General features: G+C 39.6%; 1 protein-coding gene across 3 annotated transcripts in view; it reads right to left on the bottom strand.

The window, feature by feature from the left end:
- Window positions 1-26,904, bottom strand: part of Elapor1 (endosome-lysosome associated apoptosis and autophagy regulator 1) — an 84,695-nt gene that overhangs the window by 56,755 nt on the left and 1,036 nt on the right. The gene's annotated exons all lie outside the window — the stretch shown is intronic.

Genomic DNA, 26,904 nt, shown 5'->3' with positions numbered 1-26,904 from the left:
CTGTGGAGAGGACACATGTCACTCACCCAACCTGCCACTTCTGGACAAAACACCATGCAGGACCGAGGTGCTATCTGTCAGTCTGTCACCACTGAACTCTTCTGGAACAGTAGCTGAACTCTTATAAGGTTTCCCCTATAAACCATAAACCCCCCCATGCTGCCTCTGGGCACTTTCTTTTCTTTTTTCTTTTTTTTTTTTTTAATGGTACCAGGGATTGAACTCAGGGGCACTTGACCATTGAACCACATGCCCAGCCCTATTTTGTATTTTATTTAGAGACAGGGTCTCATTGAGCTGCTTAGTGCCTTGCTTTTGAGGCTGGCTTTGAACTTGCAATCCTCCTGTCTCAGTTCCCCAAGCCGCTGGGTTTACAGGCATGTGCCACCACAACCAGCTTCTTGGCCTGCCACCTACCTAATCACCTGGCAGACCTGGGCTGTAGATGAGATAGAGGGTGACAGAAACAGCTTCTCATATCTTTTAAAATGAGACCTGTACTGCAACTGGGGTAGGTGTATAGTCTGTATTATGTTTGTAAAAGAAGTACAAAGTAAAAACACCAGGCCACTCCTCAGGACAGTCTTGTCCTCAGGCATTGCCAGGTGTTGCCAGTCTCAACTGGCCCAACCTCCTTCAATCACTGGGAAAACTGGAGATGGCTGAGTGGGCAGTCGTTCCTAGGATGGCAGAACTCCTCTGGCCATCCTGATCCCAAAGGTAAACTGTCAACTGCAGCCTGGGGCCAAGATCCGGGAGCAGAGCTGGGTAGGTGGTTTAGAAAAGATTCCCATTGGCCGAGCAAGTTTCTGCAAGAACAGTCCAGCCACTACCCCATAAAGCTGGAATCTAGTCTTTCCATGCCCTAGCTAACTTGACCTTTATTCTAGAAATAGCTGAGATCAGAAAAGTCTGTACACTGTGAAGGAGAGAAGAATACAGATCTTTCTCATGTTTATTTTATTTTCTCATGTTTAATAATTTTTTAGCTTATTACCATGTGGATATATTTCTTGTTCAAAGAAATTAAAAATCGAATATTTTTCTAAAATACTCTCCCTGCCTTTATCACTTACCCTTCCAGAGAGACATGAGTTTACAACTGGTTGTCTAAGTTAAGTATCAGAAGAGAGCACATGTTCCCTCTCCCCCACTCTGCAGAATGCCTGCCCCTCACCCCGCACATTCCCCTAGTCCCCCCAGAAGCACCTTCCACAGTCCTCCAAGGTACGGCCCTGGGCCTGGGGCTGTAGCGCTTGCCTAGTGCCGTGAGGGTCCTGGGTTGGATCCTCAGCACCACTTGCCCTAGTTCCCCTGTGAATAAGAGAAAGCCATTCTTCTTTAAGATAAAAAATAAATAAATAAAATAAGGTATTATCCATCTACAACTAATATATGCATATATACATAAAGGATGCCGGCCATGATGCACCTAGAAGGCGAGAGCTAGCTTCTCCACAACACTAATGGAGCAGTGATCACAAGCTGCCTTGCTATGTTCTTACTTCTCAGTCCTCCTGGTCCCAATTAGATGGTACATTCTATGACTTGTGTTTCTGTGTGGCAATCCCTGAATGTCTAAGGGTGCTTTGCCTGTAAGACACTCCACAGATATTTTGAAAAGTTTCATATGATTTCAGAATTGGAGTGAGGTCTTCTAATCCACACTCTGACCCTGTGCAGACTTCCCTGATAGACTGACAGATGGTTATGGCTGTTTCTTAACTGAGAGATTAAAAATATCTAGAGGACTGGTGTTGAATAGAGTGCTAGAGTGCTTGCCTAGCATGAGCAAGGCCCTGGGTTCCATCCTTAGCACCACAGAATAACAATAATAATACTAATACTGTATAAAAACTAAAATATTTAGAGACACGGGAATTCATTCTTTTAAGATATTTTGCAGTAATTTTACCTACATTTAAATGTTTTAATAAATATGCTTGTTATTTAAAAATTCAAACAAGGGCTGGGGGTGAAGCTCAGTGGTAGAGTGCTTGCCTAGCACATGTGAGGCACTGGGTTTGATCCTCAGCACCATGTAAAAATAAATAAAATAAACGTTAAAAAATGTAAACAATAAAGAGATATATGGATTAAAAAGGAAAAGTCTTCTTCCATCTCTCCTCAGTGCACTGTGCCAGTGATGAGATGCTATACCCCACAGAGCCTGTATCAGCCTGCTAGCATAAAAGGGTCTCTACAGCTGGGTGCAGTGATGCATGCCTGCAATCCCAGCAGCTCAGGAGGCTGAGACAGGAGTTGAAAGCAGCCTCAGCAACTCAGCGAAGCCCTAAGCAACTCAGTGAGACCCTGTCTCTAAATAAAATACAAAAAAGGGCTGAGGATGTGGCTCAGTGGTTAAACGCCCCTGGGTTCAATCCCCAGTATCAAAAAAAAAGGGGGGGCGTGGTTCTATTCTATTCTATAACAAAACAATTCAAATTGGGTGGCTTAAAACAATAGGGATTAGTGTCTCACAGTTATGGATGCTACAAGTCTGAAATCAAGGGCTGGCAGGGTTGATTCCTTCTGAAGTTGAGGAGGAGAATATGCTCCATGCTTCTACTCTGGCTTCCGGTGACAGTCCTTGGCATCTCTTGGTTTATCACATAACCAAGCATGACTCCAATCTTCACATGGCATCTTCCCTGTGTGTCTCTATGTCCAGATTTCCCCTATATTATAGTGACATCAGTCACATTGGAGTAGGTTCCACCCTAATAACTTCATCTTAACTCGACTACACCTGCAAAGACCCTATATCCAAATAAGGTCACTTTCTGACGGGAAGGTAGATGGGGGTACTCTAAAGTACGTATAAATTTTTGGAAGGTACAATTCGACCCATCACAGCTGCCCACACCTCAAATTTTCCACCTAGACCAGGAGAGAGGCATGGTTCCCGGTTCCATGCCTGTGAAATTTGAAAATGTCTTGGATGAAGAAATGAAAAATAAAAATACAAAAGCAGAATCGTGTTACTTCCTATGAGGGAAATAAAATCAAGGCTTATTGGGCATTCCTTGAGCTTTGTAAATTTTATATTTTTAAGCTTCATAACTAAAGTTTCTTGACATCAAAGACTGTCTCATCTATTGTCCTAACCCCTCTGCCTAGCTTAGCACCTGGTACTACAATGTCATACAACAAATATTTGTAATTAATAAACTCTGTGGGGTAGATATTATTTCCCCCATTTTAAGGATGAAGAAGCCGGTTACGAACATTCAGTCATATGCCTAGAGTAGCAAGGCTGGTTAAAAGGGCTGGGACAGATGTAGTACTGAAACTCAAGCCCACCCTTCTTCAAAGCTCTTGTCCTTTCCATTAAACTTAAACCAGTTGTCCTCAAAGTGTGGTCTCATGACTGGAAGCAGCAGTACCTGAGAACCTGTTAGAAATCCTAATTCCTAGGCCCCTTCCCTTGATCCACTGAGTCAGAACCTCTGGGGTGGGGCCAGCAACCTGGGTTTTAGTAAACCTCCTGTAACATGGATATCTATCGACTGCAGAATGGAGGGTGGGAAGAATGGGGTGAAAGGTGGGGTTGCACTCAATCAGGAAGCTGCCTGGCTGGAGTCAAGAGTAGGTGTAGGATTACGGATCGGCTTGGTCATTTTTTATCTTTGCAGTCACCTCCTATGCAGTTATGAGATTTCCAGAACTCTCCCCGCTTCTCCAACCACTGTTGCCAATTTTTATGCTGACAAATTTTATGCTGAAAATACATTACCCTGCTATTTTACTTTTTACCAGGTATGTTTACTTACTTATTTTTGGAACTGGGAATCCAACACAGGGCCTACTGAACACTAAGCACGAGCTCTACCATGGAGCCACCCCCACCATACAAACAATTTTTTAAAGGGACGGAAGAGAGCAAAGTGCCTGGAGGTAATTACTTAAATCAGAACTCTCGAGTTTCTTCCCTCTGTTGGAAATGATGAGACCTTCTGTGGAGCACACCTAATGAGAATCCCCAAGTTCAGTCTCAGCATTCCCATCTAGAAAAGACAACTGGTTGGGGCTGGGGCTGGGGCTCAGCGGTAGAGCCCTCACCTAGCACGTGCGAGGCCCTGCGTTCGATCTTCAGTACCACATAAAAATAAATAAATAAAATAATAAAGATATTTAAAAAAAGAAAGAAAGAAAAAAGACATCTGGTTGTTCTCTCTAGTAGTATAAGAATGAAAAGATGCTTTGAAAGCAAAGGTATAAAAATGAAGGAGGAACTGACCAGGCTCCGCAGAGTGTCATCTACACACCCAGAAAGAAGTGCCAGGTGTGGCAGGTGCAGAGCAGACCTAGCCACCATCCTTATCAGTAAACCAACAGGATACGGTCGTTCAGGCTGGTTGCTCACTGGCCAGATGTTGGCTTTGGGCTACATAGATGCCCAGGACCCAGGAAGCCTTTGTAAGAATAACCTGGGTTTTGTCGTTGCTGCTGCTGCTGTTTGTTCTGGAGATTTATAGTTGTACATAGTAGTTGGACTCGTCCCCACAAACTCGTATGTGCATAGAATTCTATTTCAGTCCTTGATTCCCCCCTTTTTCCTCCTATCCTCCTTCCCTCTCCCATTCCCCTTCCTCTAATCTACTAGACTTCCTTTCCCTTGTCTACTAATTTATATTTGATTGGTTCTTTTTAACCTATGCATAAAGGTGAAGTTCCCTATCAAATATTATTTATATATGCACATAATAGGATTTTCTGAAAATTCATTCTGTATTGCCTCCCCTTACCCATCCCTCCACTCTGCCTCTCAATCTCTTTCTTCTACATTACTTTATGTTACCCTATCCTTACCTCCCCCTTTCTTTTATTTTACTCTAGCTTCCCCATATGAGAGAAAATATTTGACCTTTGAGATTTTGAGTTCCACTTAGCATCATATTCTTCATTTCCATCCATTTACTGTCAAATGCCATAATTTCATTTTTTTTATAGGTGAAACTCCATTGTGTGTGTGTGTGTGTGTATCCCACAATTTCTTAATCCATCCACCTATATATGGGCATCTGGGTTGATTCCATAATTTACCTATTGTGAATTGTGCTGCTATAAATGTTGAGGTGGATGTATCACTGTAGTATGCCAATCTTAGATCTTTGGGGAAAATACCCAAATATCTGGGTCATATGGTGGTTCCACCCCTAGTTTTTGTTTATTTGTTTTGATGTGTGTGTGTGTGTGTGTGTGTCTGGTACTGGGGATTGAGAGGAAAGTTCTCTACCAACTGAGCTACATCCCCAGCCCCCTAGTTTTTTGAGGAATCTCCATGCTGCTTTCCAGAATGCTTGAACTAGTCTGCAATCCCAGCAACAATGTATAATTGTACCTTTTTACTCCCAACCTCACCAGCCTTTATTATTGTTTGTATTTTTTTTTTTTTTGGTACCGGGGATTGAACTCAGGGACACTCAACCACTGAGCCACATCCCTAGCCTTATTTTGTATTTTATTTAGAGACAGAGTCTCACTGAGTTGCTTAGTGCCTCGCTTTTTGCTGAGTCTGGCTTTGAACTTGCGAGCCTCCTGCCTCAGCCTCCTAAGCTGCTGGTATTACAGGAGTGCACCACTGTGCCCAGTTATTATTTGTATTCTTGATCATTGCCATTCTGACTGGAGAAAGAAGATTTTTTTTTTTTTTGGTACCAGGGATTAAACTCGGGGGCACTCAACCACTGAGCCACATCCTCAGCCCTATTTTGTATTTTATTTAGAGACAAGGTCTCACTGAGTTGCTAAGGGCCTCGCCATTGCTGAGGGTGGCTTTGAACTCAGCCTCCCAAGCCACTGGGATTACAGGCGTGTGCCACCATGCCCAGCTGAGATGAAATCTTAGTGTAGTTTTGATCTGCATTTCCTTGATTGCAAAATACCAATGATATTCTTCATAGAATTAGAAAAAAAATATTTCTTAAATTCATCTGGAAGAATAAGAGATCCAGAATAGCCGAAGCAATACTAAATTAAAAAGAAAGAAAAAAAAATAAAGAAAAACAAAGAAGGATGCATCACAATACCTGATCTGATATTACATTACAGAGCTATAGTAACAAAAACAGCATGGTATTGGCATCAAAATAAACATGAAGACCAATGGAACAGAATAAAAGACACAGAGACAAATTGACATATGATATTTGAAAAAGGTGTCAAAAATATATTTTACAGAAAAGAGAGTCTTTTTAACAAATGGTATGTAGTCCTTATCCTAGACTCCCATCTCTCACTCTGCCCAAAACTCAAATCCAAATGGATCAAAGACTTAGGAATTAGACCAGAAATTTCATAACTTAGAAGAAAACATAGGGTAAACACTCCATCATATAGGAAGTGATACATCATTGAATTCTTCCTTCCCAAAGCAAAAGAAATAAAACCAAGAATGAATAAGTGGGATTCCATCCAACTAGAAAGCTTCTGCACAGCAAAGGAAAAGAGTGTGTGAAGCGTGAACTACAGAATGGGAGAAAATCTTGGCCAGCACTTCTCCAATAGGGGATTAACATACCAAAAACCAAAAAGCAGAATGGATAAATGGGCAAAAGAACTAAACGGAAACTTCTCAAAAGAAAAAAAAAAACCACAAATGGTCAACAAATATATGACCTGGGTTTTGAAGGAAGCTACTTTTCATCTTGGGGGCCTTGATGACAGGAGAGGGTGGCGGTTAGACACCGGCTGGTGGGGAGCGGCTGGAGCCCTGTGAGGTCAGGAAAGCAACTGGAGAGGGTCAGGAGGCTTTGCGGAATAAATGGAGGGTGCAGGACCACTGCCTTGCCCTCGCTGTCTCCAGCAAATTCTAATAGGGTCCACGGTGAAAAGGGGGAGGTGCGGGTGGTAGAAAAGAACCGAATCTAACGCGGAATGCCTAACTACAAATCATTCGCTGAAGTCCACAATTTTTTTTTGTGTGTGTGTGGTTTGTGCTTCCAGGTAGAAAATGAAATGCTCCTTTATATGGTGCTAAAATTGGTAAGAGCGCGACTCTGTCCCTCCCACCTCTCCCACCTCTCCCATCCACGACCAAGCACTGACAGCGCAAGAGACACCCTCACCTCCTTCACGCAGCGCTTGCAAACCTTGCATCTCTGCCACCCGGAGCAAAACATTACCCGGAACTGAGCGCAAATTAGCACCTTGTGCTTTGCCAGACCAGAAATGGCCTGGGTCCAAGCATGAAATCTGGTGGAAGAAATTAAGGCAGAATGCCAATTCTCCTAATTTTCAGGAAGGCCTCGGATGCTCCTGTTTTTTTTTTTTTTTTTTAGCAGTCACAGGAGGAAACAGGAGAAATCCTGCAGTTTCATACCTTATTTCATACCTACTGATAAACAAGCCTTCTCGTTTTTTTCCTTTCCCTCTGAGCAGTGCCAACTTCTATAATGGTTAGTAGATAGTAATTAAACGTCATATCCCCTGCTACTTCAATTGAAGCCAAAGGAAATTACTCTGGTTAAAAAAAAAAAAAAAGAAAAAGATATATTCCATCTGTACACACATATACAAAAAAAAAAAAAAAGTCACTGGTCCCATAATAATCTCCATAGATACTGGGAAATAATGTTCATAGATACTACAGAATCTTAGTGACCATATTAACCAATGAGTGACTCTCTGTGTAGTAGGTCTTCTAATGATCCTAATCTTTTTTCCATTTTCATGCCTCAGCAATATCATCAGTACATTTTTTCTGTCTCAACTGCCCACTAAATGAAATTCCCATGTGTTTTCTTCCTAACCTCTGAGCACTACCTGTTGAATAGTGTTTTCATCTTTTACTTTGTTCACCAGGAAGCTCAGGGTCAAATGTCCCATCCAGTTGCTTATATAGCATTCACATATTCATTTAATTATTCTTTTTGCATCTGTCATTTAAAAAATATTTATTTATTTTTAGTAGTTGTTGGACACACAAGCTTTATTTATTTATGTAGTGCTGAGGATGGAACCCAGGGCCTCACACATGCTAGGTGAGTGCTGTATCCCTGAGCCACAACTCCAGCCCCTACATTTTTAATTTTAAGTCATATTTTTAAATTGTGTCATTTTAAGTTTGTCATTTTAAGTTGCTTTTGCTGAGGCTGGCTTTGAACTTGTGATCCTCCTGTTCAGCCTCCTGAGCCACTGGGATTACAGGCGGGCGCCACCGAACCTGGCTCCCACCTTGTTTCTAAACATGTTCTCCTTCCCTCCTTCTTGCAACCCTCCTACATCAGTCTCCCAAGTTGTTGGAATTACAAGGTGTACCCCCATGCCCAGCTAATATTTGTTATTTTAAGCTGCCAAGTTTTTGGGTAATCATTACAAAGTAATAGAAAACTGATATAATCATTTATCCATGAATACAAAGATTATAGTTTTTAATTCCTACTGGGCCATGGGAGATTTCTGTCTCACTAATATCTGATTTTACAAGATTAATAACTCTATTGTTAAAATACTGATATGCTGTTCTTCCCACCTGATACCTACTACATCTTCAGTTTTTATTTAAATTTTACCACTTCTTTAAAGTCATCTTCTTCCCTTGTGAAGATCTCCTTAACCACTCTAGCCCACACAATTTTTCTCTACTCTTTAGCGTTATGGTACTTGATAACCATTATAGCCTCCACTTATTGAGTATAAACCTTGCGCTGGTGTAGTGGGTTGAATAGTGTCCCTCCAAAATCCATGGCTACCAGTGACGTCAGAATGTAATTTTATTAAGAAGCTGTAACTTCACAGATATTATTAACTGAGATGAGGTCATATTTGATTAGGATGAGCCCTAAATGCAATGACAAGTGTGCTTAGGCACTGTGGAGACAGAAAGGGCTCCGTGGAATGATGGAGGCAGAGGCTGGACGCTTGCAACTGCAAGCCAGAAACACCAAGGACTGCCAGTAGCCGCTAGAGGCTAGGAGGATGCCAGGAAGCATTCTTCTCTAGAGCAGTCAGGGAGAGTATGGCCCCACTGACACTTTGACTTTTAGCTTCAGGGACTGCAAGAGAATAAATTACAGTTGTTTTAAGCCACTTAGTTTAGGATACTTTGTTCCAGCAACCTTAGAAACTAATACAAATAGTCAGTGTGCATGCCTTATTTCTCATTTCCACAATAATCTTTTGAATTAAACAAACATGGTGTGCTCCTTTGTTAAATGAGACACTGAGATTCAGCGATTTGCCTGAGTGTCGCAGCCAGTGAAGCATCGCCTGGGATATGACTCGGGTCTCCAGAGGCTGTGCCCTCTCACGGCTCCTTCCTCTCTGACCTCATCCCATCATGCACTTGGTCTCTATTTCTAACTGCATCTAACTGCTTGTTCCCTGTATGCTCCATGGGGATTGGTTTCATACATAATTCTTCTATATTATTATCAATCCATTATGTTCAATAAATACTTGGTGAGTGAATTGCTATAAAGTTCAGAGGATTAAAGTTTTTAAATATAAGAGAAAAAATAAGTATTTGGTGGGAAAAAAACACAATAACACATGATTTCTAGAGGAAATCGGTCATGGATATTTTCAAACTGCAAGTACTCTGGTAATACCTATTCTCCGGAACCAGGTACCAATCTGGACAGTGTTTGTCAATATTCTAAAGGATAAAAAATAGAAAGTATATAGGGTGAAGGAAATGAATGTTGGAGACAAAGTGTCCTCCATCAAGTGACCGGCTATATTGCTTAACTGTAAATAGGAAATTTCTTGTGTCAGAAGAAAAGATGTTTCCCTTCCCTACATCAGATATTTGGATGCCAAAGACCCTCCACGGGTCTTTGGGGCTAGAACTGTAGCTCAGTGGCAGAGCACTTGCCTACCATGTGTGAGGCACTGAGTTCGATTCTGAGCATTGCATATAAATAAATGAATAAAATAAAGGTCTATCAACATCTAAAAATATATATGAAAATTTTAAAAGAATCTGCTTTTTCTCTTTTCATGGTTCTTTGTTGTCTTCTGACTTCCTGCTAGCCTTTGTTAATTTTATGTTTGGGTACTACTCCTTACTTCTTTTCCTTAATAGGTGGTCCACATAGTTTTATTAATATTTGTAAAAGAAGGCTCTAACACCAATCTTTTAAATATTTTTACCAATGGAAATAAGTTGACCTATTCATTCAAAATTTTACTGAGCAGGGCTGGGGTTGTGGCTCAGGGGTAGAGTGCTTGCTTCACAGTTAAGAGGACTGGGTTCGATCCTCAGCACCACATAAAAATAAATTATAAATAAACGCATTGTGCTCATCTACAACAAAAATACATTTTAAAAAATTTACTGAGCAACTAATTGAGGGCTTGACATGCCTGACTTTCCCCCAAATGCTACCGAGAGCCAGACCATTCTTATAAGAATTTGTACGAAGCCAGGTGAGCAGATAATTGATGTCTATATCTTTTCTCTTGATGGTTTACTATTCACTCTCTTATTTTCATGTGATTGGGGTTGGAGGTCAAAATAATCAATTTCAAGCAAAAAGCCAATTTTCACTTTCCTTTCTAATTCAGAAATAGCTTTAAAAAACAACAACTGTTTTGCATGGAGTGAGAAAGGGATGCTCTGCTTAGTATGCAGACTTATTCCAAGTAGTGTCCAATATATATATATATATATTTTTGCCTTTTTTTTCGTAACAGCACTAAGATGCAGATTTAGAAAACCATTTTCTGGGCCTGTGAAGTTCGATCTATTTTTCACAATGCAAGTCTTGTGGATCTTTTCAAAATGCTTTTAAGGATACATGACAAATTGAAGATTAAAAAATAGGTGATAACCCCATATTAGGCTTCTCGCACTTAAAGGAATTTGAAGAGTAAAGATCTTAGGAAGTATGAAAAATGTATTTTTTTTCCAGCAGCTGTCAAGCACTAACTATAATTATCTGTTCTGCTCTTTATCTGGTATAACATAGAAGGAGAGCTTAAGAAAGAAATGTGACAAGCCGCACAATTTTTATCACTTACCAGAGGAACAGTACAGACGGAGCAAAAACTATGAGTTTAACTTATTCTCAAGAAATTTGGCAGAATTAGCCACTGCCTGCCTGACTCGGACAAGCTGGCAGCTTGATAAAGCCAACAGGCTCTTCAGCCTTCTGCTGGGCCCTCCCTGTCTCAGTCATCCCAGGTGACAATGAGCTCTTCTGTATGTCCTCACAGCCAATGCCTCCCCAGAACCTGTCAGCTGCCTACACGGGGAGAAGCTAATGATGTCTTTAAAACTCCATGCTGTCAACCTGACACACTCCTAAGGAAACAATGAACACTTCTACTCTTTGAGGCACTAATTCTGCTTTTAATGTTTCATTCCATAGATAGACTCAAGGCTGCATCAATATGTAGGAGGATGTTCACTGTAGCATTGTTATAATATAAGTGATGGAATCAACCTATTCATCAAAAAGTTTCAGCTTCAATAAATTATGGAATAAACATACAATGAATTGCAATTTAGTTGTTAAAAATAAAGAGGCAGGGAGCTGGGGCTGGGGCTCAGTGGTAGAGCGCTGGCCTAGCACGTGTGAGGCACTGGGTTTGATCCTCAGCACCATATAAAAGATAAATAAATAAAAATTAAGATATTGTATCCATCTACAACTAAAAATATATGTTAAAAAATAAAAGAAGAGGTAGAGCTAACAATAAAAACAGTAGAATATAGAATGGGACAAATATTCTCCCGTGCTATTTATGGAAAGTTAAAAACATAGATGTACTTTTTCGGGCATAAAGCATTTCAAAAAGAATATATATGTTGAACCTTTGGGGACTATAACCTTTGTACTTTTTGTATCTTTGGCAGGCACAGGCAGAAAATTGTATGGTGGCTAAAAATCCAGCTGCCTGAGTTCCTGCCCTTTTGCTAAAGCTGAGTAACTACAGACAGGCTCGTGTCTCTATAACTTCTTAAGTTTCATCATCTACACAATGGGATTTTATTCAGGGAAAATGTTAAGTACCCATTATTGTGGCAGGCACAGTAATACAAAAATTAAGACAGCATATAATAATACTGGCCCTCCATGCAGTTATATTCTCGTCAGAACAGATGGACAATTAAAATAAATATGTGTGTGCATGCATACATATGTGTATATGTAGAGTATATATTGGATGGCAAACAGTGCTATGGAAAAACATAGAAAAGGAAAGAAAAAGAATAATGTGAGATAGAGTGGGGGAAAGATATTAATAGTGCTTACCTCATAGAGTTATTGTCAGGCTAAATGTGTTTAACATTTTATTATTTGTTAATACATGTAGGTCACTTAGAACACTCATAAGTGTGAATTATTATTTTGAGTATGTGTTACTTTTATAATGAAAAAGCAAATAACATTTTAAAAATAAAATCCATGCTCCAAACTTAGATTAAAATCTCACATCCGCCTTTAATTGTTTGAGTCTTCTAACTGGGGATATACGTTTTCATTTTTCAAGGGTAAGATTATGTGGTTTGGCCAAACCGGCCATCTGTCCATTCCTAAGCACCAGACTGCTTCCTGCCTGGGAGCCTGCTTCCTCATCTTCACCTGTCAAAATCCTCCACAGCCTTCAGATCACAGCTAAAACTCACTCTCAGAGAGGCCTGCTTTAATCTTCTCCATCTAAATTCTCTCCTTGTAATAATCTCTCATCATATCCTTCAGTTTTCTTTCATAGCACTTAACCAAATTTATAACTACAAGTAGATTGGAGTGATATATGTGATGATCAACTCTGCTTTTCAGGCCAAACCAGCTTCTCCCTGAAGACCAACAAGGTGGGGAGATATAGAGAGGAGAGGGGAGTTGAGGTGTAGTATGGACAAGGTGGACCGTTTCTACTCCTGGCTGGATGGAGGAGAAGCAGCTGACAGAAATTTGAAAGGGTTAAGAATGAGTTATAGTTTTCACTGTATAAGTCTTTCACCTCTTTTGTTAGGTTGATTCCCAAGTATTTTATTTTTTTTGAAGATATTGTGAATGGAGTGGTTGTCCTCATTTCCATTTCAGAGGATTTGTCGCTGATATACAGGAATGCCTTTGATTTATGCGTGTTGATTTTATATCCTGCCACTTTGCTGAATTCATTTATTAGCTCTAATAGTTTCTTTGTAGAGCCTTTTGGGTCTGCTAGGTATAGAATCATATCATCTGCAAAGAGTGATAATTTAAGTTCTTCTTTTCCTATTTTTATGCCTTTAATTTCTTTCGTCTGTCTAATTGCTCTGGCCAGTGTTTCGAGAACTATGTTGAACAGAAGTGGAGAGAGAGGGCATCCCTGTCTTGTTCCAGATTTTAGAGGGAATGCCTTCAGTTTTTCTCCATTCAGAATGATGCTAGCCTGAGGCTTAGCATAGATTGCTTTTACAATATTGAGGTATGTTCCTGTTATCCCTAGTTTTTCTAGAGTTTTGAACATAAAGGGATGCTGTACTTTGTCGAATGCTTTTTCCGCATCTATCGAGATGATCATATGGTTCTTATTTTTAAGTCTATTGATGTGGTGAATAACATTTATTGATTTCCGTATATTGAACCAGCCTTGCATCCCAGGGATGAGGAGGACATACAGTCAATCAACAAGTACATGAAAAAATGCTCACCATCTCTAGCAGTCAGAGAAATGCAAATCAAAACCACCCTAAGATACCATCTCACTCCAGTAAGATTGGCAGCCATTATGAAGTCAAACAACAACAAGTGCTGGCGAGGATGTGGGGAAAAGGGTACACTTGTACATTGCTGGTGGGACTGCAAATTGGTGCAGCCAATTTGGAAAGCAGTATGGAGATTTCTTGGAAAGCTGGGAATGGAGCCACCATTTGACCCAGCTATTCCCCTTCTCGGTCTATTCCCTAAAGACCTAAAAAGAGCATGCTACAGGGACACTGCTACATCGATGTTCATAGCAGCACAATTCACAATAGCAAGACTGTGGAACCAACCTAGATGCCCTTCAATAGACGAATGGATAAAAAAAATGTGGCATTTATACACAATGGAGTATTACTCTGCATTAAAAAATGACAAAATCATAGAATTTACAGGGAAATGGATGGCATTAGAGCAGATTATGCTAAGTGAAGCTAGCCAATCCCTAAAAAACAAATGCCAAATGTCTTCTTTGATATAAGGAGAGTAACTAAGAACAGAGTAGGGACGAAGAGCATGAGAAGAAGATTAACATTAAACAGGGATGAGAGGTGGGAGGGAAAGGGAGAGAGAAGGGAAATTGCATGGAAATGGAAGGAGACCCTCAGGGTTATACAGTGGAGGGGGTAGAGAGAGAGGAGAGGAGGGGAGGGGAGAGGTGGGGAGGGGGGAGGGTGGAGGATGGGAAAGGCAGCGGAGCACAACAGACACTAGTATGGCAATATGTAAATCAATGGATGTGTAACTGATGTGATTCTGCAATCTGTGTATGGGGTGAAGGTGGGAGTTCATAACCCACTTGAATCAAAGTGTGGAATATGATATGTCAAGAAATTTGTAATGTTTTGAACAACCAACAATAAAAAATTAAAAAAAAAAAGAATGAGTTATAGGGGTTAGGATTGTGGCTCAGTAGCAGAGCGCTTGCCTAGCATGTATGAGGCACTGGATTCGATTCTTAGCACCACATATAAACAAACAAATAAATAAATAAGAATGAGTTATAGGTGTTCTTTGCTAGGCAGGAACTTTAAGGGCCAAGCACCTGTGTTTGTAGGGAAAGAAGCTGCTGCTCCTCTACATAAGGAGCTAACATCTGCTAACATCTCTTCAACTTGTTTGTTTGTTTTCAGATAAGACCCTCCAGAGAACCACAAGAAACCAGTTTAAGCAGTTAAGATCATAGAGTCAATTTTTTGGTGACCTGGAATAAACTTTGCTTATTATGGTCTCATTATAAATGCTAAATTCTCCACCCCAGGTGCATTCTCAGCTGCCATTTTTGAACATGCAATGATTGAAACAGAATGATCTCAAACTGAGTATGCTCAGAAATGTGCCCATCTTTACATGTGATGACGTGCCTTTCCAATATGGATATGCAGAACTCTTCCCAGTTCCCCTTGCCTCCTGTGTTTGGGAAGTTATCCTCAGTGTCATTCTTACTTGCTGCAAATCAAAAAGGTTTTTTCATTTTTTATCTCGTGGTTGTGCTTGTTGGCTTTGCGAGACCATTATGTTTGGTTACATATGGATTTTTATAATGCTGCTGAGGAGTAAATTAATTCCCTTCCTTCTGAAAAAAAATCATCAGTGAAGAATGCACTGGTCAAGAGGATTGTATTACTGTTATTGGTGTTGCTTGGTGTGTTTGCAGGTATGTAGATGAATTCTTAGCATCCTAGGAAATACTAAATTGTGTATACAGGTTGGTGCAAGAAACTGCACACTGGGAGGCAGAAACAGCAGGAGGAGGATCCAGAAAAATCTCTCTCAGTTGCAGTAACAACTTCTAGAACAGCTCTTAGTTCACTTGGGAGTTTTAAGTGGGTACCTTTTTGAAACATGTGAAGCTCCTCATTATGAACTAAGCAAGAATGAAAGTGTGTGTGTGTGTGTGTTGCTTGTTAATTTATCAAAGTTTTAAAGGATTGTTAGCATTGCAAAGGATGTAGGAAAGGGGGAAGTGTGTACAAGACTAACAGAAAGTTAAAAATCGGGGCAATTTCTCCAAGAAAGCAATTAAGTAATATAGAACAATATAAAATATATATGCCTTTTAGTCAAAGAATCCCCATATCTAGAAACATAATTTAAGAGTTAACTGAAAAATAATAGAAGCCAGGTGTGGTGGTGCATGCCTATAATCCTAGCAGCTTGGGAGGCTGAGGCAGGAGAATGGAGAGTTTAAAGCCAGCCTCAGCAATTTAGTGAGGCCATAAGCAACTCAGTAAGACCCTGTTTCAAAATTTTAAAAAATTTTAAAAAGGGCCAGGGATGTGAATCAGTAGTTAAGTATCCCCAAGTTCAATCTGTGATGCCAAAAGGAAAAAAAAGAAAAAGAAAAGGAAAGAAATTTGAAGCAAATGGAGCTACAAATATGTATGCAAAGGTGTTCACTTCAGTATTATTTATGTTAAGAGAAATTAGAAACCATCTGAATTAGTTGGTTATAAAAATTAAATTATATACATGCTACACAACTCTATGCAGCCTTCAATATGATGAAGTAGACTTACTTTTATATGTTTATATATTTTTAGTTGTTGATGGACCTTTATTTTTATTTATTTATTTATATGTGGTGCTAAGAATTGAACCCAGTGCTTTACACATGCTAGGCAAGCGCTCTACCACAGAGCCACAACCCCAGCCTCTAGATCTACATTATTTTTGGTTTGTTTTTTGGTACCAGGAATTAAACTCAGAGGCCCTCAACCACTGAGCCACATCCCAAACCTATTTTGTATTTTATTTAGAGACAGGCTCATTGAGTTGCTTAGCACCTCACTTTTGCTGAAGCTGGCTTTGAACTCGGGATCCTCCTGCCTCAGCCTCCCAAGCTGCTAGGATTACAGGAGTATGCCACTGAAGCCAGCTTAGACCTACATTTTTAATACATAGCAATGTCCCCTGCATATCATTGCACAAAAAGTAAGCTGTGAAATAGCATGTGTGGTATGATCCCACTTGTGGATAATTTTATATTTATATCTACCAGTGTAAATATATTTTCATATAAATATAAATATGTAGAAAGTCTATAAGAAAAGCAAAGTCTGAAAGATATAACCAAATGTTTACAGAAAGGGTAGTCACTCATGGAATTTTGGGTAAGTACTGGGTCCTTTTTATAGTCTATATATTTTGAATTAGAGTAAGAAGGTAGCAGTGTTATAAAAACAATAAGCTACTTGAAAATAGTATTCAACAGACCAAAAGGGAATCAAGAAACTTGGAGTTCCGTCCTATTCCCAAATCAATACTTTGTATGCTTTGCCATGTGTGTGATATTTCATGAATGCAGTGTATTTTCTTGCTATTTGCCTTAAGTAGGGATCTATGCCAACAGAAATAGTAACTAAAAGTTTTCAGAGGCCCATGGTTCAATCCCCAGCACTGAAAAAAAGTTCTCAGATGCCATCTTTCCAGTAAGATGCTGAAAGATATTAAAGATGTGTAGTATATGATAAACTAGGTTCCCATATCATATCCTTCACTTTTTCATAGTACCAAACCAAAGTTGTAACTATGAGCACTTAGTTATTTGTATCAACTCTGCGTTTCACAGTGATAGACTATAATAGTAGTAACAAATTCTTTCCATCCTTATATGTATGCTCATTCACAGTGTGTCTTTTCAGGGCCTCCCATCAAAAGTAGATCCTGAGCCAGACATGGTGACATATGCCTGTAATCCCAGCAACTCGGGAGATCTGAGACAGGAGGATCATAAGCTCAAAGCCAGCCTCAGCAACTTAGTGAGGACCTAAGCAACTCAATGAGACCCTGTCTCAAAATAAAACATAAAAAAGGCTGGGATGTGGCTCAGTGGTTTAGTGCCCCTGGGTTCAATTCCTGGTACCAGAGGAGGAATAAGATGAGGAAGGGGAGAGGAGTCTGGCCATATGACTTACTTTGGCTAATGAGACATTAGGAAATATGACATAGGCATTGACTAAGACATTAGGAAATATGACATAGACTTGAAAAGAACTTGCACTTTGAGATTTGCTCTTATTGCCTTGGAACTCTGAGACCATCATGTAAGTGAGTTTAAGCTAGCCTGCTGGAGAATGAGAGGCCATGTAGAAAAAAACATGGGCACCCCCACCAATAGGCTATTAACTGCTAGGCTGAAATCTGAAGAGGCCATCCTAGATTACCTAGACTTCAGTCAACCCACCAGGTGACCGCAGTCACATAAGGGAGCCCAGCAGAAATCAGCCATGCTACACCAGACCAGAAGAAACACCCAGTCAAATTGCAGGATTATGAGCTAAACAATGGCTATTGTTTAAACCACTAAGCCTTGGAGAGGTTTGTTACACAGCAAAAGCTAACCAGTATAAATTTTTTAATTTGCATTTGAAAGGTTATCTGGGCCGAAGAAGCTACATCTGGTTTAAGAATGTAAAGTTCTCTAGTTAACAATACCTTTAAAATAAGTAAGTACCACCCCCGGCAAAGAAGACTTCCCTTGTTAAATGGCAATGAACAAGATCCATATTTGCAGAAGTTATCTAAATGTTTTAGAGGCAAGACAGTTCTTGGTAATGCCCTTTTTTCAGAAGTTAGTCCTTCCAGTGTCTAAGATAGCATTAAGCCTCTCTTTTTACAATTCATCCTGAATGGAAAGGCAAACTTTAAGGGGAAGCATGGAGGGTTAGATGTGCCCACAGGACTCTTTCCTGAGAGCCCGAGTGGTAGCTATCTCCTATCTAGTAAAACTTCTATTTATTCTACCCTAAGATGATGATACCTTGAGACTCATGACCCTGAGAAATGTGTACCTTTGTACCAGGAGACTGACTCAACAATATCCATCTCAGTATTGTTTGGAATAACAGAAGACTGGAAATTCAAGTGTCTATCAACAGAAGAATGAATTTAAAATATGTGGAATATTTACACAAGGAATATTTTAAACACTGAAAATGAATGAAATATAGTAACATAGAGCTGGGTGCGGTGGTGAATGCCTATAATCCCAGGGACTGGGGAGGCTGAGGTAGGAGGATTGCAAATTCAAGGCCAGCCTCAGTAACTTAGAGACCCTATCTTAAAAAGTAAAAAGAGTTGAAAATGTAGTTCAATTGTAAAGTGCCCAGGGGTTCAATTCCTAGTACCAAAAAAAAAAAAAAAGAAAAGAAAGGAAAAAAGATATATGTATATATGTGTGTGTATGTGTGTGCATGTGTGTATTTTAACATACAATAACATGAATGAGTTTAGAAGCTTCACACTGAGTTAGAAGATCATTTTTTTTTTCTTCTTCAAGACAGGGCTTCACCAAGTTGCTGAGGCTGGCCTCAAACTTGTGGTCCTCCTGCCTTAGCCTCCTGAGTTGCTGGAATTACATGTGTGTGTCACCATGCCTTGCTATAAAATCAAATATTACATAAAGTATGATATATTATTATAAAGGTAAAAATTAAACAAAATTAAATAAGATAGAAGGATACTATATATGTAGATGAAAAACATAAAAAAGTTAAAAGAACAGAAAAACCAAACTTCAGGGCAGCTGTTGCCTCTGGGACTGGGACTGGAGAAAAACTCCCAGGAAGTTCTGCCATTGTGGATTACATCCTAGTTCCTAAATTGGGTGTGGGTTGAAAACTTATGTATGTGCATATTTGGTACATATCAATTATTATATAATTAAATATAATTTAAACAGTGAATGAAGACGAGTAGAAAATGAATGCTGTGTTCAAAAGTAATGGAATAAATGAAAGAATATTTAAATAACAATGAGATTAGTTTTTGCACTGTAAAGTTGGTAAAGATGGAAAAAATACATATTGATGGTGGTAGAAAAAAAAATCTCTCTCTTGGGGGCTGGGGATGTGGCTCAAGCAGTAGCGCGCTGGCCTGGCATGCTCAGGGCGCTGGGTTCAATCCTCAGCACCACAAACAAACATGTTGTGTCCACCGAAAACTAAAAAATAAATATTAAAAAATTCTCTCTCTCTCTCTCTCTCTCTCTCTCTCTTAAAAAAATCTCTCATACATTATTGGTAAAAATAAGCAGCTTTAAAAAAAATCTTTTGGAAAGTAATTTAGAAATGGATAAGAAAAGCCTGAAAATCCAGCAATTAATTCCATTACTTTGTTCATTCCAAGGAAGTAATGATAAATGTGGTGAAAGGGACGTGTAAAGAGAGGTCCATCTCATAACAGCCAGATGTCAAAACAACTTCAGTGTAAACAACAGGGCATCAGCTAAGTAACCCCTATCGGTAGAATACTATCATCTATTGAATTCATTTGTTGAGGCCACACAATATACCAGATACTGTTGGGGGTGTAGGAGACACCATTAAATAAAACACAAAAAGCTCTGCTTTCGGGGAGCTCATATACTGATGGGGAAAGATAGAAATAAGTAAAATATCCGGTATGTTAGGGAGTACAGACATTCTGGAGAAAATAAAATAGAAAATGGGATAGGGAACCGGATGGCATTTTGACAAAACTCTGAAGGTGACTGAGAATTAAATCACATGGAAATAACAGCAACTGCCAAGGTCCTGAGGCAGGAGGTTGTACCTCCTGTCTGAGAAATAACAAGGAAGCTGATAAGACTGGAGGGAAGGAGAAGGGGTCTTCTAGGCCACTGTGAGGGATTGGTTCCTACTCAGGAAGCTTTTGGAAGGTTCTGAGAAGAGGAAGAACAAAATTCTTGTCTTATTTTCAATAGGTTTACTCTGGCTAAACACTAAACAATAAATAGGGTAGAAGCAAAGAAACTAGTTAGGAGACTCTTGCCATCTTGAGGGTGAAAGGAGATGGTGTCCCGCACCGTGGTAGCAATAAGAAGCTGTTAAATTCTGGATGTATTTTAAAGGTAGAGCTAGTAAGATTTTCTGATTAATTTGGATGAAGGAAGGAGGGAGAGAGGAGTGAGGATTCGGGGGTCTCAGCAACTGGAAGGAAGAGGATGCCATTAGCTGAGGTGAGGAACATTCTGCAAGGTGTGTTTGATGGTGGTGGGGAGATGAGATGTTTGGACATGGCAAATCTGAGCTGCCAACCCAACAGTAGTTTAGAGAAGTCATAGATGTAGCTGTACCCGGCAGGTGTTCAGGGACAAGGTCCATCCTGGAAGTAGGAATTTGGGAGCCATCAACCTACAGATGATATTCAAAGCCATGATGTATTTTCGAGATCAAAGGAATAAAAATAGAAGAGGTTGGAAAGAGAGGTATAAAGATGTTCAGTGACTGACCCCCACCCCCACCAAACTGCTGCTTTTAGAGTTCAAGGCAATGAAGAAAAACATAAAGGAGACAAAGAAAAAAAGAGCCACCAGGGAGGTAGTAAAACAAAATAAATCCAAAAAGCAGTCCTGGTGTCCTGGAAGCCAAGAGAAGAAAGTGTTCCCAGGAAGTGAGAGTGATCATAACTCTATCAAAGACTGGAAGATGAAGTCTAATAGAAACTGAGCGATTACCATTGACCTGAGCAGGAGCAGTTTTGGGGAAATCACAGGGATGGAAGTTAATGGGGAAGGTATTCAAAAGAGGAAGGAGGGAGGAGATTTGGAGACAGTAATTATACACAAGATTTTTCAGTAATTATACACAATTTTGCTCTAATTGGGAAACACTTTCACAGAATGGCAACTAGAGGGAGATTAATTTTAATAATATATCTTAATGCCCACATTATCACTTTGACAATCAATATAAAATATTAATGATCAAGAGGCGTCAATTTCTGTCGTTTGTTTATGTTTACAGTGCTGGGGGATCCAACCCAGGGCCTCACTCATGCTAAGCAAGCACTCTTCCTTGGCCCTAAATTTTCTATTTTTTAAGATAAGAGAAAAAAAGCAGCACATGTGAAAGTGAGTAAGAATGACTCCGTAGAGGGGAAGAATGAAGGACCCAGAGAATGGAAGGAACTGCTGGCCTGCATGAGAAGGTGAGAAGGGATGGAGCTAAGGCAGAGGTCAAAGTGAAAGGGTTAGCCTTAGAGAGTAGCCAGGGTCGTTCTTCCAGTTCATCCCTAAAATGGTGTCATACAAGACCATTCAATGATGATCCTGTAAAGTTTGCTAAAAGCAGATCATAAAATAGCAACAGGCACATTTATTGAGCTAAACATGCTATGCATTTTGCCAAGCATTTTCCAAACATCACTTTGCTTAATCCTCCCAGTGATCCCATAAATGACAAGAACTAAATCTTTCCCATTTTTCAGATGAAAAGGTGAGGTCTGGGTTCAGTGGTGCATACCTGTAACCCCAGTGGATCAGGAGGTTGAGGCAGGAGGATTGCAAGTTTGAGGCCAATTTTGAACTGAAGGAGACCCTCAGCAACTTAGCAAGAGCTGTCTCAAGATTAAAAGGGACTGGGGATGTGACTCAGTGGTTATTACCCCTGGGTTCAATCCCCAGTGCCAAAAAAAAAAGAATAAATAAATAAAAAGCAAAGGCTAATAATGTAGCTAAAAATGGGAGAATCAGGCAGGTGCCAGATGTGCACAGCCATTACCTCCAGGCCAACAATGTCCCACAATAATGTGAGCCATATTCAGGACTTTTAATTTTCTGGCAGCCACACTTTAAAGAGTGAAAAGACACAGGTGAAATTAATTTTAATAATATATCTTACTTAGATAATGCCTACATTATCATTTTGACATGAAATCAGCATAAAACATTATTGACTTATTTTACTTTTTTTTTTTTTAATATTTATTTTTTAGTTCTCGGCGGACACAACATCTTTGTTTGTATGTGGTGCTGAGGATCGAACCCGGGCCGCACGCATGCCAGGCGAGCGCTCTACTGCTTGAGCCACATCCCCAGCCCGAGGACATCTTCATTTTATTTTAATGTGGTGCTGAGGATCGAACCCAGTGCCTCACGCGTGCGAGGTGAGCGCTCTACCACTGAGCCACAGTCCCAGTCCTTTTCTTTCTTTTTTATTTAGTTTTCTAGATCTGACGTGTATTTTTTAAATTTTATAGGACATCTCAGTCTAGACACTAAATCAGCATGGGAAATACTGATCTCTATTTAGATTTCATAAAGTTGATAGTTGAGAAAGTAGATTCATATACCCAGGCTGTTCCAAACACAGTTAAAGGGTTTTCAATAATTGAATTGAATATATTTGAACTTTCACTTAATCAAAATGAAATTAAAAATCCATTTTTCTTAGAAGTCCTAGCCACACTTCAAGTGCTCCCTGTCCACATGTGGCTGGAGGCCACCATGTGGAGCAGCACTGCTAGAGTGCTGTGCCCCCCCCCCCCCGCCTCGACTCTCTTTACCAAGTTCCACCAACATTTTCCTCAGAATATCTTTCACATCTACTTATTATTAGACCTACTCCTATCACCCTTAAATTATTAATAGTTTTTATTATTGTAAGACAAAGTTGATTATGCTTCCACTAAAAATATAATAATAGTTAACATTTATTGAGCACTTACTATGCACCAAGAACTGTCCCAAGCATGTTGCATGTATTAACTCTCTTGTATAATAATCAAGTGAATGTTATTAGTATTCATTGTTTCTTTTTTTGTGGTACTGTGGATATAACCCAGGGCCTCATTCAGGCTACTGAAGGTGCTCTACCTTTGAGCTACATACTTGGCCCCCAATATTCCTATTTTAAAGATGTAGAAAGAGAGGCATGAAGGGATCAAATAACTTCCCTAGGTCAGTTGCTAAGAGAAGGAGCTGGAAGCTGAACCCAGCTCGGCCAGTTTTATCCATACCCCGCACTCTGTACCATTATCTGCCTCTTTCTCTCACAAGTATATACATAAAAATGATAGTTCAAGTGATGGAACCATAGGCGGTTTTTATCATCTTTCCTTTTGTAACCTATATTTTCCAACGCACCAATGAAATGCACCATTTTGTAACTTTAAAATTTTTAAATAAGTCTAATACTTATCAGTCTGGTTTGGTTTTGGTACACCCTCACCTTGAGTCAGGAAAATAAACAAAATGTCTTCTTAAATGCCTTCAGAGCCCAAGAATGTATTATTCCTTAGCCGTCTCTGATAGCGAACGAAAACAGAAATCCTGCTCCTATAAGAGGGAGACCAAGTACTTCATGATAAATGGTCTCCCTCTTCTTCAAATATGGCAGGTATTTTTAGCATCCAAACTTGATGGTCCCAAACCACAAGACTCAGTTTAAATCTTATATAAATATTTCCCGAAAGATCAGGGGCCCTGAAAGTTTTCTAGATCTGCCCATTTCCCTGTGGAGTTCAAGCCTTAGTTAATGTGTGAGACCCAAACAGAAGGAAATAAAACCTAAAAACCACGATCACACAGTGAAGGGGTGTGCCAAAGACTCAGGATTTCACCACCTGCGACAAGGGCTGATCCCAGGGAGGCTGGAAGGAAAAAAAAAAAAAGGGATCACTTTGCTCTCTAACACTGTTCTTTCTGCATCTGGGCTAGGAACTCCTACTAACTGCTCACTCTAAAATCCTGACAAAAATCCTCAACTTGCCCCTCACCAGCACTCTATGCCTCAGCACTCTATGCCTTTTATTTATTTTATTTAGACACAGGGTCTCACTGAGCACTGAGTTGCTTAGGGTCTTGCTAAGTTGCTGAGGCTGGCTTTGAACTCGCCATCTTCCTGTCTCAGCCTTCCAAGTTGCTGGTATTATAGGAGTGTGCAAAGGCGCCGGGCCCAACTCTTATTTCTTTTCCTATCCGCCTCTCTCCTACCACCCTGCATTGTGACCACACATTAAACTTATGTCATCATTTATGGGTCATTATTTGTGTGCTTAACTTTTCTGTCTACCAATATTCCTTGAGCACCTGTGATATGTCAAGGTATGCAGTAGACTCTTTACATGTGTCCTCCAATTTAATTTAATCCTTACAACATCCCTGTGAGATAGGTATCACCATCCTTCTTTTACAGATCAGGAATCCAAGACAGTCAAAAGTTAATTGACTTGCATTGTTAGTAAAGGGCAGAATCATCACTCACTCAAAAAAATTTATTCCAATCCATGTCTTCCAGATTGCTCAACCCCAAGAGCTTTTCAATATAGATTGGGAAGTCCCTTTGGGGGCAATTAGCACTCAACCTCAGGACAAGGGAGATCATGTTAAAGGGTTTTCTATTCCTCTCTCATTTGATTTAGATCCATTGTGCTATGGAAAACAGACCTTTGGCTCTTAGCACTTCGCCTGAGCTAGCACAGGTTAAAGAAATGATTCATGAAGACAAACATCATACAGGATGTTTAGTTCCACTGGTGACCCTGATTATTGTAAAACTGTGAAAAGAACGCCAAGCTCCAGCACACGTCCAGCAGGGTACAATTCCCAGTTCTTTGCCACCTCAGTTTAGGCCTCAAGCTAAACCTCTCTTTTTCCTGATTAGATCCAGAGAGGTGTTTCGAAGATGGACTATATATAGCATTATTGTCATTAGGGTTAGCCTTGGCCTGAAAAGAGTCCCTGCCATTAACACCCAACACAAGCTCACAAGAAATTTATATGAAGATTAAGAACAGAGATGGGCTAGTCTACATTGGACTAGTTTTTCCCCATTTGGGGGTTGGAAGCCCCCAAACTTGTTGGATCAGTTCATATTGCCAAATGAAGAATACTGTAATAATGGGTTTATTTTCTTCCTTATTATTTTGGCATGGAGGGTGCTCAGCAGCCACTGTTTGCTCAAGGAGAGTGTAAACAGAACTTGTTGATGCCTGTGGCCAATGAGCTTGCTCCTAAGAAATTTCCAGCCTGGCGTGAGGTATGGATCTCTCCTAGCCAAGAAGCTGAGCAGGGAAAAGGGTTAAGTAACTATTTTGTGTTTTAGATGTTACTTTTTCCCTTTGATCCTCAAATCAATCTAAGGCAGGTCTTACTGTAATGCCCATTCTACAGAACCAAAAATGGTATGGCAAGTAACAGGACTGGACTCCTGGCATGTTGAACTCCACACCTTTATACTGCCTTAATCTCACTCTTTGTGGTAGTACCATTTGCTTAAGCAAATACTGGTTATTTAAACAGGACTAAAGGCAAAATCTGCACACAAATTAGAGTTCTTAAATATCTATATTTTTCCTTCCCTCCAAACCAAGATGACACAAAGTGTTTAATGTCTTCAATATTTCATATTCTCCATAGTTAAGCAAGATCTCAATAAGAATTGGTAATTTTCCACAAAAGGAAATGATAGTGTTTTATTCTTAGGCAAGTGAGCTTGTTTGGACTCTATTTTAGTTGGTTAGACCATAGGCTAGAAAGGCCAGAGAGCTAGTCACTGACAGTATTATCCTCTTCCCAAACATCTTTACAACATGTCATAAAGTGATGTGGTAGAAAAGTAGATGGCTTGGGGCAAGTCGTTATAGGGACTAATGAAAGTTGTCAAAAATCCCACTGACTGGGGTCATGTTTGACATATTTATGAGTCTTTGAAGCCAAATATCTTTATTCACGCAAAAATCCCTTTCATTTCCTCATGATTTTCTATGTGGTAGACAATTTAGTGCTCAGAACACCTTCATAATTATATAAACTTATTATATATATATATATATATATATATATATGGAGAGAGAGAGAGAGAGAGAGAGAGAGAGACATATATACAGATATATATCTCCATACTGGATGGAACTGTTATTGATAATCAGTTAACACCAACAAATATAAAGAATATTTTTTAACCTCTTAAAATCTTAGTTAAGACTTACATTTGGGATTATTTTTACAGGGCTGGACTCTGATGTATTTTGAAGTCTTTCACATTTCACAGAGATAACAGAACTTTTATTTTGCCTTCCCCAACATTGTTCTTGTAAATATTTTATCATTGCCTCTACCATATGGTTTTTTTAAAAAGAGCCTACCCAGAGCTCTTTCAATTATATAGAAATTATTATTTCAATAATATAGAAATTACTGAATATTATTACTCCTAATGCCTTTTTGTTTCTCTCCACAAAGGATTTTCAGAAGTCATTTTTGGTTGGAAGACATTCATTCATTGCCTATTGTCTGAAATATGCCAACATTTGAAAAATACCTTGAAAAAGACTTATGACATATGTTAGCAGATGTCCAGAGAAGGAGAGTAGAGATTGGCAGAAACTTGATATACAAAAACTTAAAATATGGATAAAGGTGGAATGTCCTAAACACTAAACAAAGTATGCTGGGGGCGGCAAGGCTGTAAAGACGATACATTTAACAGCCCAAAAAGTAGCTGGGTGTTTAATATGACACCAGAGAGTTGGTGGGAGC

Source organism: Marmota marmota, unplaced genomic scaffold (assembly GCF_001458135.2).
Source record: "Marmota marmota marmota unplaced genomic scaffold, marMar, whole genome shotgun sequence".
Taxonomy (NCBI): domain Eukaryota; kingdom Metazoa; phylum Chordata; class Mammalia; order Rodentia; family Sciuridae; genus Marmota; species Marmota marmota.
This window is presented reverse-complemented; position numbering and strand designations above follow the sequence as displayed.